Below are 15,487 nucleotides of genomic sequence, written 5' to 3'. Positions count from 1 at the left end.
TAGTTGGGTTGGAATTGCTTGAGGTTTCGATGACCAGGGAGCGAGATACGCTATGCCTGGCTCTTGATCAGTTGTCTCTCCCTCTAAGCCGCTCGCGGGTCGTCCCCTTATATACACGGGTTGACGCCCTACGGCCTACAGAGTCCCGACCGGCTTATAAACAGTGTCCGGCTCGGCGACTAGTTACTTCTACCTTACAGTACAAGTTATACCATCATGGTGGTTTATCTTTACGGGCCTCAGAGTCGCCTGTGGGCCTTTAAGCCTTTTAGTGAACCGCCATCTTCATGCCTTGGTCTTGGGCTTCTGATGAACCTCTATTTGCGTAACCTGGCCCCTCCTGGATGGCTTACACAAATAGTCATATCCCCAACACCCAGTCAGCTATTTCTTCTACCACGCCTAGAGTCGCCAAAAAACCGCCATAACCTGCGACCATTCTGTCGTAGCCCGCTTGCTGCTATTCTGCTTCTAAACCGCCTTCATGGCGGGCTTGTCGACGTGCCTCCATTGGCTTGCCGTGAGCCGCCCGCTCCTCTGACGCGCCTGCCGTAGGCTGCCTTGCTTCGATTCGCTCTACTGTTGTGGCCTCGACTCGCATCTGCTCAGCCGTTGTGTTGCTTCGGCCGCCTGTGTCTGAAATTCTTTTTTGGGCGATTGGAGCTGTCAATATTGGCTACACTGTTGCCAACACCATGATAACAGATAAGGTTGGGCAGCGGGGTTAACTTTCTTTACAATGACGACACCGACTGATGCACAAAAGGACGATGTTTTCACTTACGGGAGGCAGCTCAAATCATTCTGATGCCTGTCCAAACACGTTCAGTGGTCTTGCGTGATTCAGACTAGAAAATTTGGAGATAAAGTGAATCAGCGAGCTTCCCTAAAGTTTCAAGTATATGCATGCTCATGGTGGCACGCATACGACCAAGTACTAGTACTACTTGTGGCAAGGCTTCAATTGGTATGACACGTATCCCAAGGTAATGATTACTTCAAAGGAAAACAAAAGGACAACCAAGCGGGTGTGGTATTTCATAAAATCATCAGACTATGTTCAGCATTATTTATTAGCGTCCACGGTCATCCGATAAAAATACCAGGTGCTATCCGCCCTATTTATTTCATCATGATACTTTAAATCCTACTAAAACGGTTATCTGCCTTTAATGTTTTATACACAGGACAAATTGTTCCATGTTCATGGCAGATATGATGAGATCTTATGTCGTCTGAGTACATCAGGACAATTATTTACTCCAAGGTGGTGTTATGTCGTAGATATGGAGCTCACGACAGCATTATTCTGCACGGACACTTATCCATGTTGTGCCGTTCAATGGACAAGTTTAAGTTGCTACCCTTACGGACCAATCTGCATCAGCATGTCAGGGTCACACCTGCTCAGGCAAGCTGCCCAATGGATATGAACAAGCCACCGCACAACGGTCCAGTCTGCATCAACTCGTCACGACCACGCAAATTGCCCACTAAGCGCGCACAGGCCGCCGTCCCCTGCAGTCCGGTTTTACATCAAAGCGCCGGCCAACTCGCCCGTCCGCATCATCTTACAACGCCACGGACGACTCGCTCGTCCACCTACGAGAGCGGTTCATGCATCCATGCCAGCTTACAACGCGGAGGGTAACTTGCTTGTCCGCACCGGCTTACAACGCCGTGACCGGCTCATCTTTCTGCTCCTACGGTCGATTCACCCGTGATGGATTTCAGTGATCATCAACTCGGCGGTGAATAGTTTCCGGCCTAACATATCAGGTGAAATCCATCCAGCATATATTTTATATTTTTTATTTAAAAGAGCAATTATTCTGGCTTGTAAGTTCTCCAATGCAGGACGGGGTTATTATAACATTGTGCTGTTGAAGGACTCATACCGGTTTATATCACGGTCAAATATGGAGAGTCTCAAGCCAACTCCTCGAGTAATCTTAAGACTCAGGGGCTACAATGACATGACTCGAGAACTCCGGGTCATTGGAAGGAATGATAACCCGGTTCTGGAGGACACCGCCATATTGATGAAAATTTAAAGGTCGTCAGAAAATTGTTGGTTCAAGATCCGGTTCAAGAGACATCTCTCTCCCGCAAAGTTTTGAAGCTCTCAAATGCGGTTCAAACATCCGGCTCAAGAAAGACTAAAAGGTGCTAAAAACGGATTGCTGCCATGATGCACGGTTCAAACATGGGTATCCCGCTTTACGACTTATTTTATTATGGTCACTTGGGGGCTTCCTGCTCATCGAGTATAGCTGTCAATACCCTCTTTATCGGCGCAATGCCAAAACTTATATGGTCACTTGGGGGCTTCCTGCTCATCGAGTATAGCTGTCAATACCCTCTTTATCGGCGCAATGCCAAAACTTATATGGTCACTTGGGGGCTTCCTGTTCAAACATAGGTCGTACTCGAACCAAAGAGAACATAGCTGTCGGTACCCTCTTGATCGGCACAACGCCAAATTCACTAGGGGGCTTCTTGATCGTATTCGAATCATAGCTTAACCCCTTTTGGGTCCGACGTGGATCGTATTCAAATCAGCATCGTTAAACAACCCTCAAGGTCATTTGGGGGCTTCCTGTTCAAACATAGGTCGTATTCAAACCAAAGAGAACATAGTTGTCGGTACCCTCTTGATCGGCAATGCCAAAGCCACTGGGGGCTATATGATCGTATTCGAATCTTAGCTTAACCCCTTTGGAACGATTTTCTGATCGTATTCGAGTTAGAAGCCTCAAAAATTTTGAAGTCTCTTTTTGCAAACAATTTTTTGGATTTTACTTGAAGCTTTGTTGATCATATCTAAACTGTATATGAGTGGTTTCTATTTAACCTTGGTTTAATTTTCGATGATAAGTCGCCAGCTTATGACAATCATCATCTATGTGGAAGCATTGGCTTCTAAGGATTGGGTTATCACCCTTGCTGCACAGGTCATGTAAACTGACAGTACAAATTCAATATCACAGTGGTTATATGTGAGATATTATGACCCGCCCTGCGGTAAACCGCCAAGGGATCTTGTGACCTACTTGTATGCAGGATAAGACTACATTTGGGTGATTACCCGCCCTGGCTTTTGACGTTAAGTCGCCAGGGCATATGTTGTTTAAACTCTGCAGGATTTACAGAGCTATGACTAACATAAATGATTAAGTTCAAGCCCATCATCAAAGATTGAAATTGGTGTATCAAAAGGGTTATCAATTCTTGATTTTCTCCAAGGCTATAAGCCGCCGTGTTACAAAAATTCAGGCTTACAATGGAGGCGTATTAAATCGCCATCGGCCAAGAGCCGCCGGGTATTTAAAACTCCGGATTTACTTGTCAAATAGATAAGGTATTTGAATCTTTAAATACCCAAACTTGGCTGGATTTTCATTATGATATTGAATGATTGAGGTTTTCAAACCGGGTTATTCAAATCTTTAGTAGCCAACATGGCTGGCTTTTTATTATGGTTATCAGTAACTAATATTATTGAGGTTTTCAAAGTCGCTTCAGCGCAATGGATATTATTTTATCAATGGATGTGATTTATTCTACAAGAAAGGAATAGTCCCGAGTCGCTGTCGGCTTACGACCCAGTACTTGGGGGCTACATTATTCAAATTGAGATTACACCGAATATGCAAGTCCCATGTCACTGCCAGCATGCACCATGGAACTTGGGGGCTAATGCAAAAGTCATTTTTTTCTCAACTTATTGAAGACCCGGCTCATCACATTGTAATGAGCCGGCCTTTGGGGGCTACCAATTGCTCCTATCAACAATTCAAGATACGCAAGTCTTAATCCATTATATTGAAGGGTCCACTACTCAGTTGGTAAAGCACAAAGCTCTTAACCTTGTTGACGTGAGTTCAAGCCCCATGATGGGGGTCACATCATATGATGTTCTTTTCCAAGAAGTATATATAAAGTCCCAGCTCAATATTATCTTACTGAGCCGGCCCTTGGGGGCTACACGTTGCTGTTCAAAACTACATGATCATATTTATAAAGTCTCTGCTCATTATTGCATAATGACTCGTCCCTTGGGAGCTACACTGGTTGAAGTTTTATGAGCATAAGGCAATTACAAGTCCCAGGTTGCTCCAAGCATGACAACCCGGCACTTGGGGGCTACATATGTGGAATACTCAGTTTTGACTAGTGATTGAGATGAACAACATGGATTTTTTCAAAGTGGTAATATTTATATTGAAGCAAGTCTTAAGTCATCACTTTTATCTACTCAAGACTTGGGGGCTACAGGTAATATGGATACGAGGGAGAGACATCTTCAAAATTCTCAGTTATGACCCGACATCATCATAAGATCAACCCGGCATCAGCAACAATTACATGATCCGGCATCGTCTATTTTATAATCTGGCAGTTTTGGTAATGATAAACCCGCAAGTGTTACATCTTCAATCCGGTTGAAAGCCAGATGAGTATTTCAAGACCAATATTTTTTAAGCCGGCATTTTGGAGGCTGACTCAAGTGGATTATCTCTTACTATATTTCTCTACAAGAAGACCAATGTCAACAGATTGATTCTAAAGCTGGCCTATTGACCCGGATTTTTCAAAAAGAAATATCTGGATTATTTGCATTGACAAAGTTGAAGCATAGCAGTTAAAGAAGATTTTCTATGGGGATATGGACATATTTATATCAACAAGGAAATGACAAGGACTTAAAGATGTTCATGTGCCGGCTTACAAGAATATTTAACCCGGAGCACAACCTGTCAAATTTGTTTTTGAGTTATTTTGTAGGATCAGTTTAACATGGATAACTCCAAATTAAACTGGGGGCTAATGTCAGGGATATACCCCGCGGTATGACCCGGCCGAAAGTATGACCCGTCTGGGACTTGGTGACTCACCAGAGACCCGGCTGGAGCTAGGCGACTTACTGGCGATCCGCCCGGACATGGCGGTTTACATGTAACCCGCCTGGACATTGTGACTCACTAGAGACCCGGTGGGCGGATCAGACAGACGACAAGGCCCAAAGCCCAGTAGACCGGCTTATACTCTGGTGGGCCGGATTAAGACGGAAGGCATGAGGAGTATTTCCTTCACAAGGAAGCAAGACTCGTACTTGTATCTGACTTGTAATAAAGAATAAGTTAGTTCTAATACTACTAGGACTCTACATGTAAGACGCCCCTTCAACATATATAAGGAGGGGCAGGGCTCCCCAAAGGGGGACAAGAAAACAAGAAACAATCTCTAAGGCTAGAGACAAAGGGGGAGCCGGCTTATGCGGCGGCTCTCTCATAGGCATAATGAGATCTAGCCACAAACAGCATGTAGGGCTATTACCGGATGATGTTTCCCAGGGCCTGAAGCTATCTAAATCCTTGTCTTGCTTTGCGTCTCTCGATTCCTCTCAACCCCTCTCAAGCTACTACAAAGATGCGTTGGCCTCATAACTAAGTCCTCACACTAGGACATCTGCCATGACAATTCCACGACAGGTGGCATTGCCCTTCTTGACACCACCACCCTTCTCATTGTTCTTCTTCTACTTAGAAGCACCCTATTCCTCCTTCACAAAAGTTTTCTTGAGAGGAGGAGGTCGTTTGGCCTTGTCATTCTTCTTCTTATTCTTGGGCTTGGAAGCAAACCCAATTCCCTCACTACTGCAGGATGGTCCAAACACGATACTATGATCAGAGACCCTTCGACGAAACTGTGTGCGATGCCATAATCGCAAACAGGGATGTAAAAAACCCGTCAAAAAAGGTGCAAAACGTTTGCGATGACGAATGCATCAAACACGGTTCAGATTTTAGTTGCGTGTGCGATGCAGGGCATACGGTTCAGTTCAATTAACTGTTTGGGATGAGGAGGAACAAAAGATGTGTGTGATATGCGGCAAACAGGTCTGTAATCGGAAATGTGTGCGAAGACCAATAATAACATAGATGATTGCTGCTAATAAGCCATGTGATTTGCTCTGTCTACAGTAGAATAACATGTATATATATAATTGAAATAAACATCCAATTACATAAGTGACTATACAGATCATTCGCGCACACCTCAATAAACAATTGTGTGCATTCTAAAGTAGGAGAAATGATCGTCTAGTCATCTACTTCTTGTGACGCTCCCGCCACTGCTATGTGGCTCAATCCCTCGCCTGGGTCAGGAAGAAGACAGTTCCTCATGTCAACGATCGGCCTGTACATCTCGTAGCTTGTGTACGCGTCCATGTCCGCGTCTTGATATGTTGTTCATCTAGTCTCTTATGCCACACACTGTGCCAGGCGTTCCTGTCCTTATTGCTCTCATTCTTCATCTTCATGTAGTAGGGGTCGATGATGGCCGAGGCGAGGTCAACTAGGGAGTTCAGTTTGTTTTTGTCGCTGCCCCAGACCTTGCAGTGGCTTTGGATGTTGACAAGATTTAGGCATTTCAAGCACGAAACCTTGAGCACTTTTAGATCATTGGTGGTGTCCATCGTAGCGAAACTGTAGTCGGAGTTGTTGATAAACCTGGAGAAACACTCACAAGGCATTGTGGCCAGGTGGTAGTGGTATGCGAGGACGTCATGTCGCACGCACAACTAGGCAACGGCAAACTTCTGATCGTGCCCGGCACGACCCATGGTGTACTCGAGGTCAAAGGCGACCACTTGGAACTTGTCCTCGGCAAGGAACTGCTCCATAGTTTGGATGAAGCTCTCCGCCGAGACTGGATCATTCATGTACAGCACCGAGAGAGGCTTCCCCTCACGTGGGTGTCCACGACATGTTGCGTGGTGAACTGCCCGCCGTTGTCATCATCGGCCGCTGGGAGCGCCATTGGAGCCACGGGGAGCGTCATTGGAACCGCTGTATGTCCTCTCTATATGTGTCCTTGTGGGTGTGCTTATTGTGTCATGTGAGACGAGAGATGAAGGTAAATGGCCGCAGGAATAAAAGGGGGTCGGGCGGCGTGGATTCTCGGCGCGTCCGCATGGCAGATTTCGCAGCGGGTAACTGCATCATCACGCCGCGCCCGGCGCAACCGCATGCACACAAATGTGCGTGATCGTGCGCCAGCCCCAAACACTGGCAGTGCACGTGGAGGGACGAGGGCGGAGCACCCGGAGGGATGCGAGAGTAGAGCGCACGCGGCGGGACGCGAGCAGAGCGTGCCGCGGCTGCCTGAACCGCAAGCAACCACACACATAGAGCAGTTGAACACACATGAAATGGTCTCCTACAAGCCGTCCGACAGTTGCATCACTGCGTAGAGAGCGGCCATGTGCTACCACCTCCGTCTAGTCTATAGTCCCCTTTATACTCTGTGCCATACTTTGCCCTCAAATTTAACCAACAAAATGTTAATGCATGTTATAAAAATTATATAATTGGAAACTATGTTCAAATACGAATCCAACTATATAATCTTTGGCGACATGCATTCATATTTTATTAGTTAAATCATACTTATAAACCAGGACGAGGGTATAGTAGGTAATTAAATTACAAACGTTTCTTTATTAATCGTATGTGTACGTGGCCTTTCGTCCTCCTCTCGCATGTCTTGTTACCCCACTGCCGTAGACGGCTTATAGCGCAAGCTTGCGCAGCGCGCGGGGGCGTTCTTTTGGCCAAACGGTGGCGCCAATGAATCGTCAGTGAGCCTGTTCCCGCGCAACCTCATAGGTTCCCGTGCAAGCTTCCCGCCCGACTCAGTGAAATCCCCCAAAATCCCAATGCTTACCGGCCTGCTATAAAAACCCTCATGGCCGGCGAGTCCTGCGTCGCATTTTCCGCTCCCTTCCTGTGGCTTATCTCATCGGCTTCTCCCACAATCGCCAATGGCACCGGTCTGTCGTCGTCGCTCAGCCACTCCGCTGTCATCAGAGGACAACTCTAGCTAGGAGGCTACACCGCAGCTGCGGCGCAGTCCCCGGCATAGTGTAGTGTGTGTGGCGTCCCTGTTGGGTGTGCGCGGAACACCCACCACACGCTCCGCCGCCGGTGCCCGTTGGCAGCTATTGCCGGCCGCTGTTGCCGCCACACTACCGTCGGAAGCCAGGGCCATCGCCCACTCCGCCGCCGCGGCCCGAAGGCGGGAGGTGTCCGTCGTGGCCGCCACCCCACTGCCGTCCACCGTGGCAATCACCCGCTCCGCCACCGCGGCTTGAAGGTGGGAGGTGGTGGTCGTGGCCGCCACCCCATCATCGGCCGCCGTGGCCGCCAGCCCACCATTGACCGCCGGGGTCATTACCCGCTTCGCCACCGCCGCCCGAAGGCGGGAGGCAAAGGTGGATGCCCGCATGTGCGTCAGCGACCTTGCGCGCTACACCGAGTTCCTGCGGGAGGAGGAGGAGCACCTCGTCGAGCACGCAAAAAGCCTTACCGCAGCCGTGGCCATGGCACACACCGCCTCAGAGGCGAGGAATTAGGAGATCTACAAGGAGAACCACCGCTTTGAGAGGGGTCGTCTGGACCGGCAGAGGGCGTTCAAGGTGAGCGTCGCTGAAGCTGCAACAACGGCAGGCACCATATTGCGGTTGCCCAGCTCGTTGGTAGGCTCCTCCTCCGCCGCCTCTTACTGAGCGCGCTCGGCGGAGGAGAGGTAGCCGGAAGTAGTACAAAGCCCCTCCACAGTAGTAGTAGTAGTAGTAGTATTTAGGGGCTATTTTGTTCAGTTCATCTGACTATAGATGTGGTGGAACTGTACAACGTACCTAAAATTAGCTAGTATATATAGTTGAACTAGCTATTTCAGTACGTGGTTGGCAACAATTGGGGAAAAGTTTGGCCGGTTCAGCTATCGATTTGAACTGTTTGTATAAATTAAGAATGAATGCTTAATCTATGAATGAAATCTATGCTTAATTACTGGATTTTAGTTGGAAAATTAGATACTGCTAGTGATTTTTAGCTTCATATTTTGACAAATCGCAGTGTTACAAGGTTGACAAATGGCAATGTTACTAGATCAACAAATGTCAATCTTTCTAGTTTGACAAATGGTAACATACCCAATATGACAGATGCAAATCGCACCAAATTGTTTGTAAGTGGTTGCACACGGGTCATCCAAAAAACATTTGCGTTGAAGAGATGCACAAATCCTGCTCTCACTTTGCATCCTGTCGTCCCGGGGTCGACGGGCAGGAGGCAGGAGAACGGCAGCTGGCGGTGCTGAGAGGTAGCATTTGACGGTGTTGTCCCATGCTGCTGAGGGGCGTGCGTGCACGGAGAGGAAGGCGGGCGGCCATGGAAGTCAAAGCGCTCGCTTCCTAGTGAGCTTGCGCGGCGTATAGCTCACACGCTTCCCGGTGAGCCTATGCATTTGAGGACAGCTTGCTCCTCTCGGTCAGCCTGTCGTAGTTCTAAGCCTGACAGTAGAGTGGGGGTAGGTATGGAGAGGCAAGGTCCTAGCTATGGAGAGGTTGTAAACACAAGGGATGTACGAGTTCAGGCCCTTCTCGGAAGAAGTAATAGCCCTACGTCTCGGAGCCCGGAGGCGGTCGAGTGGATTATGAGTATATGAGTTACAAGGTGCCGAACCCCTTGACCTGTGGAGGGGGGTGGCTTATATAGAGTGCGCCAGGACCCCAGCCAGCCCACGTAGGAGAGGGTTTAAGGTGAGTTAAGTCCGGGGCGTTACTGGTAACGCCCCACATAAAGTGTCTTTACTATCATAAAGTCTACTTAATTACAGGCCGTTGCAATGCAGAGTGCCTCTTGACCTTCTGGTGGTCGAGTGAGTCTTTGTGGTCGAGTCCTTCAAGTCAGTCGAGTGAGTCCCTCGTTGGTCGACTGGAAGGTGACCTCTTCCAAGGGTGTCCTTGAGCAAGGTACTTAGATCAGGTCTGTGACCCTACCCTAGGTACATGACCCCATCATTAGCCCCCGAATGGATTGAGGCTTCGAGTGAGGAAGGAGTTGATGTTGTTTCCGATTAACCTTTGCACACTGGTCGTGCGTTGTTCTGGACCAAAGAATCTCTTCGTCGATAGTGAGCAACTTGTCTTCGGTCGACTCGATCCATTCTCTTCTTTCGTCGAGTGATCTTTCGGGCTTCGACGATCTCCGAGCGACGGATCGCAGGAAACCCCGCGTCTGACAGACCGATCTGCCGTTCGCGGATTCCGCGGGATGCGAAATTTGGGGAAGCGCGCGAAGCGGAGCGGACCGCGGCGTTCGGATGGGACGGGACAGAGACGCCTCGATCTGCGTGCCACTTTCTTCGCCACGTAACCCGCCTGCATAATTGTTCCTGGATATGATTAGATCGACCGGGCCCACCTGTCATCCACTCGGAAGGGACCTTATAAATGCGCCCGGCGAGGGTTTTTGTACTGTGCCTCAGTATTGTCCCTCCCTGCTTCCTTCGTCTCCGCCCAGCGCACTCGCTCTCGCCTCCGCACAACTTCCCCTCGCGCGTCTCACCGGCAACCATGGCCAAGGAGAAGACGGCGGCGTTGGAACGCGCGAAGAAGGCGTCGGCGACGGAGAAGGCGAAGGGGAGATCCACCAGCCGCGGCGGGTCTTCGTCCAGATCCCGCCTGCCGAAGGGCTGGGTCCAAGGAGATTGGATCCAGTCGACCATCACAGAGAAAGATCTCCTCGACATGGCCAACGAGGGCTTGATCCCCCATGGAGCTGCGAGGCTTCCGGGGAAGGAGTGGCAGCCCCAGCCAGAAGAGGGTGAGTGCGTGCTCTTGGCCACCCATGTTGATCGTGGATTTTCTTTGCCGCCGAGTATTTTCTTCCGTGGCTTCTTGAACTTCTTTGGAGCGCAGCTCCACCACTTTACCCCAAATTCTATCGCCTATCTTGCTGCGTTCGTGTCCATGTGTGAGGGTTTTCTGGGCTGTCGACCGCACTGGGGCTTGTTCAAGCATATATTCACGTGTCGCTCTTAGACCGTGAAGAAGGCGAGCCCAGGCGACGAAAGAACCCGAGTCGTCCAAATGTGTGGGGGCCTGGGGATCCAGGTGAGGAATAAGAGCACTTTCCCGCCCATGACCTTTCCCGAGTCAGTCAGAGGCTGGCAGTCGACCTGGTTCTACTGCTAGGACCAGTCGACACCGGGGCAGTCGAGTGGACTCCCTCAGTTTACCATGGACCGAGTGAACAAGCCCTCCTCTTTGAAGTTGATCCCGGAGGAGAAAGCTGACGTGAAGATGTTGATGGAGCGCGTGGTGCAGTTGGTTCGGGAGGGAGTGACGGGCATGGATCTCCTGGAGGTCTTCCTTAGGCGTCGAATCCAGCCCCTTCAGTTCCGGAGCCACTGCATGTGGTTGTACTGTGGGACTGAAGACGAGACTCGAGTCCATCCAGAAGCAGTCGACGATGTCACTCTGGAAAGATGGATGGCCGCCGTTACCGGAAACAAGGATAACCCACGCGGAGCCAGAAGGATTCCTCCACTCGACCACAACAGCGATCCAAACAAGGTATGTCTGCTCTGCTCTCCACTGTGTTCTTGTCATATTCGTTTCTGTTTATCCTGCCGACTGGTCGATTGATCCTTGTCTTGATATCTACCATGCCCTCACCGAGCTGTACTCGATGCCCAATGGGGCACAAGCTCCGACTGAGGAGGGTGAGGCGAGTGGGGGCGAGAGCCAGGAGGAGGAGGAATGGGACTCGGACGTTGCTGAGGATGATGATGACGATGATGATGATGACGGTGATGAAGATGACGTTGAAGACGAGGAAGAAGAGGAGGAGGAGGTCGTACCACCGCGCTCAGAAAGGCGGTCGAAGCTTGTCCACGACCCTTCGACTGAACGTGGCAAGGGGGTTGCAACCGTTGCTCAGTCGACCAAGCGCCCTCGGACCACCTCTCCAGTGCCGACTGAAAAGGCGCCGAAGCAGCCCAGGGCGGCCCCGTCGAAGCCGACCAAGCTCCTGCCGAAGATGAAGGTATCCATCCCCACCATATCAGGGTAATCGTGCTGCTTAAGTCTTCTTATTTTGTGTGAACTTTGTCTCTGGTTGACACTGAAGTTAGTCGACTGATTCTTTGGAGTTGCAGTGCTGCTACTTCTGAGACCTCAGCCCGGGCTGATGACCATGAGATGGAGGACGCAGCAACTTCAAAACCAGGTACTATATTCTTAACGCCGTTTTTAGTCGACTGACTCACGATCTCTGATCCTGATTCTTCTCTGTAGCTCCACCCAATGCTGTTATCAATCTCCCTGATGATGATGAGGATGAGGAACCGCTGAAGCGCAGAAGGAGTAGGAAAGCATCCGCCAGCAGGGTGCCCCAGGATGTGACGGCGCCTGAGATTCTGATTGCGGAGGAGGAGAACACCACTCGACACACGGTGTCCTTCGCAAATCCACTGACGAGTGCTCAGCAGCCCTCCCTCTTCACGACGCACCACGTCCCAGAGGACCAAGCTGGCGCGGCGAAGGAGGCGATACGTCAGGCAGGAATCATGATGGAGCAGTTGAAGACCATCCGGGATGCGAGCCAAGCGGCTTATGACGCCAGTTCTGCCCTCCAAAGCAATGTTCAGGTCAGTCGACCACCGTTTGTTCTGTTAGGATATGCTACCAAAAACTTTTCCTTTCCAGAATTTACAATAGTCACCCACTGGGTGTGTCGATTAAACTCCATGTTAGCGGGGGCACGCTGAGTGCACCCGCTGGGTGTAGTCCCCAAGGCTAAGGTCGACTGCTGGCAGTCGGCCTTAGGCTTTATAATTTCAGCCTTGCTGTCATTTGACCAAGTCGACTGGATTTCGCAATCCGGTCGACTGGTCGACTCTGTCTTTAATAGGATTAGTGGGGGCACGCTGAGTGCACCCACTGGGTGTAGTCTCCAAGGCTAAGGTCGACTGCTGGCAGTCAGCCTTAGGCTTTATGATGTCGATCTTTCTGTCAGTTGACTATGTCGACTGGACTTCACAAACCGGTGGGGGCACGCTGAGTGCACCCACTGGGTGTAGTCCCCGAGACTGTGGTCGACTGCTTGCAGTCGATTACAGTCTTAAAGAATACATCCCCCTCTTTTTTTTTGAGGTCGACTGGTCGACTTTATCTTCAACAGGATTAGTGGGGGCACGCTGAGTGCACCCACTGGGTGTAGTCCCCGAGACTACGGTCGAATGCTTGTATTCGGCTGTAGTCTTAGAAACGTGTGATTTTTCCTTTTTCACTCGGAAGTGAATTATATTTGACATTTAGTCGATTGGTTCTTCGCAGAACTCCTGTGATCTTGTGGCTCGCTACTCTGAGCTGGAAAACAAGCACACTCAACTCGAGCTGAGCTTGAAGCTGGTTCAGGAGAAGCTGACGAAGGCAAAGGAGGAGACCGAAGGTATGTTTGGTGAGACCCTGACGACTGCTTTTCCCCTTGCTTGTTTCAAAATCTGATCTTGCTGTAACTTGCAGGTAAGGTAAGGGAGGCCCAACAGAAGAAAGACCTCGAACTAGCTGAGAAGATCAAGCTTGCTGACGAGAAGTTAGCTTCAGTCACCAAGCTTGAACAAGACAATACCAATCTGAAAGCTGCTCTTGGGATCGCCAACAAGGAGGTCAGTCGACTGAAAACTGATAAAGCTGCCCTGACCGACCAAGTCAGTAAGTTGACTGGGAAGAAAAATGATCTGGAGGCCTTCCTGAGTGGTCTTGCCAAGAAGATGTTTCTTATGCTTGAAGGTAAACCTCTATGCTCGGCAAACATTTCCAATCGTGGTTATTCCATTCGACCATCCCCTTGACTCAGTGATCATCCTTGCAGAATTTTGCCAAAACTTTGAAGAAGAAACTAGCCGGCTGGAGCCAAACCTCGACCCCGTCAATTCTCCGGTGAACGACGAAGTTGCCATGGATGTTTTCCGACTGGAGTCTCGTGTTGCAGCTGTCGTGGACTATCTCGCAAGGCTGAAGGCCGCCACATCTTGCATCGACTCGACGCTCTGGCCTGGGGAGACACTTCAGAATGACCTTGAGTCGCTGATGGCTCGCTTGAACACGATCCCTGGTCGAGTGCAGGAATGGAAGAAGTCCTCGGCTCGGTGTGGTGCAGATGTTGCTCTGTGTCTGGCCCGAGTCCACTGCAAAGATGCGCGAGAAGAGAAGCTGGCGGCCCTCCGGGTGGCCAACACCAAGAAACACGACTTCAGGTCCTTTATGGAAACTTTCCTTGCGGCTGCCACTCGGATCGCCGACGGAATTGACCTTGATGAGTTTGTTGCACCTTCCAGCCCTCCACAGGAGGGGTAAAAAACTTCTTCTAGCTCGACGCTTTAAATTTGCCTCGGTATGCCGAGTGGAACTGTAACCGATAAACCTTAACGGGCTTAATGCCTGAGCACTTTCGGTTCCTTTAGATATCGATTCAAACTTGAATTTGGTGCTTGAATACGATTGCTTTTGGCTCGAAATGTCTTTTGCAGGTTCAAAGCAAGGCGCCTTTACTGCAATCGACTTATTCTTTAGTCCACTTAGGCGAGCACTGGGCTGCGGCTAAGCCTCCGAGTGGAAGTCCGGCTTACCACTCGGTAGGATTTTTATAACTTAGGCGAGCACTGGGCTGCAGCTAAGCCTCCGAGTGAGAGGTTTACTCTTCACTCGGTAGGATTTTCATATCTTAGACTAGCACTGGGCTGCAGCTAAGCCCCCGAGTGAGAGGTTTGCTCTTCACTCGGTAGGATTTTGATAACTTAGGCTAGCACTGGGCTGCAGCTAAGCCTCCGAGTGAGAGGTTTGCTCTTCACTCGGTAGGATTTTTATAACTTAGGCGAGTGCTTGGACTGCAGCTAAGCCCCCGAGTGAGAGGTTTGCTCTTCACTCGGTAGGATTTTGATAACTTAGGCGAGTACTTGGACTGCAGCTAAGCCTCCGAGTGGAAGTCCGGCTTACCACTCGGTAGGATTTTTATATCTTAGGCGAGTGCTTGGACTGCAGCTAAGCCCCCGAGTGAGAGGTTTGCTCTTCACTCGGTAGGATTTTGATAACTTAGGCGAGTACTTGGACTGCAGCTAAGCCTCCGAGTGGAAGTCCGGCTTACCACTCGGTAGGATTTTTATATCTTAGGCGAGTACTTGGACTGCAGCTAAGCCTCCGAGTGGAAGTCCGGCTTACCACTCGGTAGGATTTTTATATCTTAGGCAAGTGCTTGGACTGCAGCTAAGCCCCCGAGTGAGAGGTTTGCTCTTCACTCAGTAGGATTTTTACAAACTTAGGCGAGTGCTTTGGACTGCAGCTAAGCCTCCGAGTGAGAGGTTTGCTCTTCACTCGGTAGGATTTTGATAACTTAGGCTAGCACTGGGCTGCAGCTAAGCCTCCGAGTGAGAGGTTTGCTCTTCACTCGGTAGGATTTTGATAACTTAGGCTAGCACTGGGCTGCAACTAAGCCTCCGAGTGAGAGGTTTGCTCTTCACTCGGTAGGATTTTTATAACTTAGGCGAGTGCTTGGACTGCAGCTAAGCCCCCGAGTGAGAGGTTTGCTCTTCACTCGGTAGGATTTTGATAACTTAGGCGAGTACTTGG

This window comes from Triticum dicoccoides, chromosome 3A, assembly GCF_002162155.2.
Source record: "Triticum dicoccoides isolate Atlit2015 ecotype Zavitan chromosome 3A, WEW_v2.0, whole genome shotgun sequence".
NCBI classification, from domain to species: domain Eukaryota; kingdom Viridiplantae; phylum Streptophyta; class Magnoliopsida; order Poales; family Poaceae; genus Triticum; species Triticum dicoccoides.
This window is presented reverse-complemented; position numbering follows the sequence as displayed.